Raw genomic sequence first — 5,489 nt, forward strand, 5'->3', positions numbered from 1 at the left:
TAACTCCACCCATAACTTTTTGACTTTTTAACATTCCCAGAAGGCATGGATTATTATAACCGAATGAAAAATGAACCTGGTAATCTAATTTAATTTACTGCAGGCCTAAGACCTATGTGTTTAACCTTCTGAATGAATGATTATACTGAAGATAGAAGCCGCCTCTTAATGAGTTCAGAGAGGCGATCCGTTACCCAACAAAATAATCTAAATGTATTTCACCTAATTGTTTTTATGACTATAGACAATAGGCTATTATTCCTAAAAAATAGGTTTTACATTTCTAACTCAATATGACAGACCAGATTTTCCATAAGGAAAAATGCATCAACCCCTACAAATATATTGATTTATTATTAACCCTGCATTACAATTTTATAAAAGCCCCTTAGATACTAATTTAGAATCCTCGAATCCTCTACATTTAATTAGAGCTACAAGGACATTTTATTGATCTGCCAGTATTTTCATTTAGCGATTCCGGTAAACTCTTTGATGTTTCCTTTTATGTGTCCTACCAATTATTAATGGAATATTCATCATGGCAACCACTTGTTAGTATAAAAACTAAACTTATTTCTCAATTCGGTTGGCTTTTGTGGAGATCAGACCATTTTCATTTGCAGGGATTTTTGTGTGTTTTTGACCAAATGTAAGTCAAAGCTGTTCTACTATTTCAAGGATGTGTAACTGAAGAGAGACGACACAGAATACCAGCTGGGATGGATCCCGAGGCAAATGTGGCTTTTTTTATATCGAAATCAATAATATATTTGTACCACTGTAGATGCTGTGTTTTTATTTACAGAAGTGATGGACAGCTGGAGGCTGAACTCCGCAAACAAAGTTTCCACTCCGAGAATGAGAAATTACTATAAATAACACATTCATTCAATACATTGGAATACAGAAGAAGCCATCCACCCATGATGGGTTATTAACAGGACAATAGACTCTTCATACATCCATTAATCTACAAAAGGATAGTCTAATATTGTCCCGCCCCCACCCCCCAACCCCTCTTTTACGCTGCTGCTACTCTCTGTTTATCATATATGCATAGTCACTTTAACTATACATTCATGTACATACTACCTCAATTATCCCGACTAACCGGTGCCTCCTCACATTGGCTACCCGGACTATCTGCATTGTGTCCCGCTACCCACCACCCGCCAACCCCTCTTTTACGCTACTGCTACTCTCTGTTTATCATATTTGCATTGTCACTTTAAGCATACCTACATGTACATACTATCTCAATTAGCCCGACTAACTGGTGCCTGTATATAGCCTCACTACTGTATATAGCCTCGCTACCCTTATTTTTCACTGTCTTTTTACTGTTGTTTTTATTTCTTTACTTATCTATTGTTCACCTAATATCTATTTTTACTTTAAAATAACTGGTTAGGGCCTGTAAGTAAGCATTTCACTGTAAGGTCTACACCTGTTGTATTCGGTGCACGTGACAAATATACTTTGATTTGATTTGATTTAATAGCTTGGCTAGGTGTGAAAAATCCCCACAACTTGCAATGTATTCAATGCTTAAATACTCTAAAGTTTTACATTTCTGACTCCAAACCTCATGCAACCGCAAAATTTCTGATAAAATATATACTGTACAGAATTTGTTCATCAACGTCTTTATGCTTTCGTTAATAAAATAATGATAAAAAAGACTCATTCAAAATGCAGATGTTTATTTCAACTACTGTACATCTCAGCTACATTTTAATTGCACTTCCCCACAGCTCCACGACCACAGGTAAAACCTTGCTGAGATGATCAATGTATTTTTTGTATTGTTGTATCATCAGTTTCTCAAGCCAAAACATCTTGATGGCCTTCCCCAGTTCATCTTTGCTTGTAGGCTTGGCAGAGTTACAGATGAATGTTTTCAATTGAAGTTTGGCATCGGGTATAAATCAGGAGACCTACATGTAGAGATGAAAAAAATATTTGTAGATATACTGTAGGCCTACCATAGGCGAGGGGTCTCACTAGTGTTGAGTATTGTTCTGTTAAATGTGTTGTAGGTCTACTTACTCTGCTGGCATTTTGACTCAGTTTATGACCTCAATGGCAATGCAAACCCAGGCGGCAGTGCTCAGCATATGTGGGAACTCCTTCAAGACTGTTGGAAAAGCAGTCCAGATGAAGCTGGTTGAGAGAATGCCAAGAGTGTGCAAAGCTGTCATCAAGGCAAAGGGTGGCTACTTTGAAGAATTTCAAATATAAAATATATTTTGATTTGTTTAACACTTTTTTGGTTACTAAATGATTCCATATGTGTTATTTCATAGTGTGGATGTCTTCACTATTATACTACAATGTAGAAAATAGTAAAAATAAATAAAAACCCTGGACAGAGTAGGTTTGTCCAAACTTTTGACTGGTACTGTATGTATAAAAAATGTATTACCGAGCCTTTCCATAAGTCCACTTAAGTTTCTTCAACTGTCTTCTGACTGTGATTAGAGCAATGTTAATGTTGTGCCATGATGCCAGCAGATTCCAGATGGCCTTTGCCAATCACTCATCATCTTCACCCATCAGTGAGTCGATGGCTTGAATAGTCTCGCTGGAAATGGAATACAATGTAAAAATGTGCAGTAGATTTATTTAAACATTCTTTTTAGCATAATTAGGCCTACTGTATAGTATTGTAGCCTACTGTTAAAAAGAAGCCATCCACCCTTGATGCGCTATCAGCAGAACAATAGACTCTTGCTGAGTTTAGGGACTTTAAATGGATGTTTGCGAGGCATGTCACTTCTCCCATCTCTATTGTATAGCATACCAAAATGCACTGCTTTCTAACCACATCTGGATGGATGCATAACAAATTACTATGGGAATAAATATCACTGAATGACAGAAATATTAGAATAAAGTAGGCTAATGAAGGCAATAAATTGTTGCTTACTGAAACACCCAAAGTCATACAATTGTTATAATAGGATTTGAAGCAATAGCTTACCCACGTGTGGTCAACTATTTTAGCACAGTTTTGCGCTGCTCTGAGACAAGCATGGGGACTGGTCTTGATAAATCAATCAGATTTTTATTTTCACTGAATCTCTGTTTGGGTATTGATTAGTTTACAATTAGGGTGTGGAAATGTTAGGACTATTTTGTTCTTCACTCACAGTCACTTAGTAGCCTAGGCCTACTCCCAACAGGTCACGCTGTACAGCGCCAAATTTTCTTAGGCTTATACATAGGCTACTGAAAATTGCATTTTTGTTTTTCTTGGAATAGAAACACCATAATATTGATGCATAGTATCAATATTAATCAATCCATTATAGTCTGTTCCTCTTCGGTGAACCATCCGTCTCTTAACACCAGCATGAAGGCATGAGGTCCGGGAGTGCAGCAGCACTCTATTCCAGATACAATTCCCTTTCTGACTTCCTTTTCGGGTCTGTTCATGTCACAAATCTCTGGTGTGTCGATACCGACAACTCTTTTCCCGATGATCATTTTGGTGTTGACCTCAGTGTTTGGTTACAGCGTGTGGATGGCAGGATGTTGGAAAAGTATCTTCTCTCAGGATGGTGTTGCCAGCACTGCTCTTGCCGGCTCCGGTTTTTCCCAACGGCATAATCCTCAGCTCCTCCGGTCCTTGAGGAGAGATGGAAATGACCAATGGAAGATTAAGAGTTACTTTCATCATGTTGTTCATTGATCGTATTTGTTTTGTGGAATGTCATACATGGTCCTCAGACAAGCCATAGAGAGAACAAACCAACTTTGATTTTACTAAACTCCAATCTGACTGATGTAGAGGACAGAGCAACAGTACAGTACTTAAATAAACAACACTACCAATGTCAGGGATCATTTGCAACTCTTTTTATTAGTGTCTCCTCATCTACAAGATTGCCTGAATTGTTCCCTTTTTTATTTGTTACGATTTACATAGTTTGAATCATTAGCAGCCAACATCAAGGTTAAATTGTAAAATTCAAATAATAGTACACAGAGCCAACATCAAGGTAATACTTTTTTTTTTAAATAATAGTACACACAGCCATTACTCAACAGTGAAATTAAATCATAAGAGGAAAAACATTGACAAAACATCACAACACTTGACCATCTCTTTCAATAACCCAATCAATTGACAAAACATTGAATGAAACTCACACAAATGTCATTATTTCAAATCAAATCAAATCAAAATGTATTGGTCACATACACATGGTTAGCAGATGTTAATGCGAGTGTAGCGAAATGCTTGTGCTTCTAGTTCCGACCATGCAGTAATATCTAACAAGTAATCTAACAATTTCACAACTACCTTATACACACAAGTGTAAAGGAATGAATAAGAATATGTACATATAAATATATGGATGAGCGATGGCCGAATGGCACACACAAGATGCAGTAGATGGGATAGAGTACAGTAAATACATATGAGATGAGTAATGTAGGGTATGTAAACATTATATAAAGTGGCATTGTTTAAAGTGACTAGTGATACATTAATTACATCCAATTTTTAATGATTAAAGTGGCTAGAGATTTGAGTCAGTATGTTGGCAGCAGCCACTCAATGTTAGTGATGGCTGTTTAACAGTCTGATGGCCTTGAGATAGAAGCTGTTTTTCAGTCTCTCGGGCCCAGCTTTGATGCACCTGTACTGACCTCGCCTTCTGGATGATAGCTGAGTGAACAGGCCGTGGTTCGGGTGGTTGTTATCCTTGATGATCTTTTTGGCCTTCCTGTGACATCGGGTGGTGTAGATGTCCTGGAGGGCAGGTAGGTTGCCCCCGGTGATGCGTTGTGCAGACCTCACTACCCTCTGGAGAGCCTTACGGTTGTGGGCAGAGCAGTTGCCGTACCAGGCGGTGATACAGCCTGACAGGATGCTCTCAATTTTGCATCTGTAAAAGTTGTGTTTTTGGTGACAAGCCTTCTTCACCACGCTCTGTGTGGGTGGACCATTTCAGTTTCTCCATGATGTGTACGCCATGGAACTTAAAACTTTCCACCTTCTCCACTACTGCCCATTCGATGTGGACAGGGGGGTGCTTCCTCTGCTGTTCCCTGAAGTCCACGATCATCTCCTTTGTTTTGTTGACGTTGAGTGTGAGGTTATGTTCCCAACACCACCCTCTGAGGGCCCTCACCTCCTCCCTGTAGGCCATCTTGTCATTGTTGGTAATCAAGCATACCACTGTAGTGTCACCCTCTGGAGAGCCCTGCGGTTGTGGGCGGTGCAGTTGCCATACCAGGCGGTGATACAGCCCGACAGGATGCTCTCAATTGTAAACTGTAAAAGTTTGTGAGGGCTTTAGATGGAAAGACACATTTCTTCAGCCTCCTGAGGTTATTCACCACATTGTCTGTGTGGATGGACCATTTCAGTTTGCAAGTGATGTGTATGCCGAGGAACTTTCCACCTTCTCCACTGCTGTCCCTTCAATGTGTATAGGGAGGTGTTCCCTCGGCTGTTTCCTGAAGTCCACGAT

The sequence above is a fragment of the Salmo trutta genome, chromosome 19 (genome assembly GCF_901001165.1).
Source record: "Salmo trutta chromosome 19, fSalTru1.1, whole genome shotgun sequence".
Lineage (NCBI taxonomy): Eukaryota > Metazoa > Chordata > Actinopteri > Salmoniformes > Salmonidae > Salmo > Salmo trutta.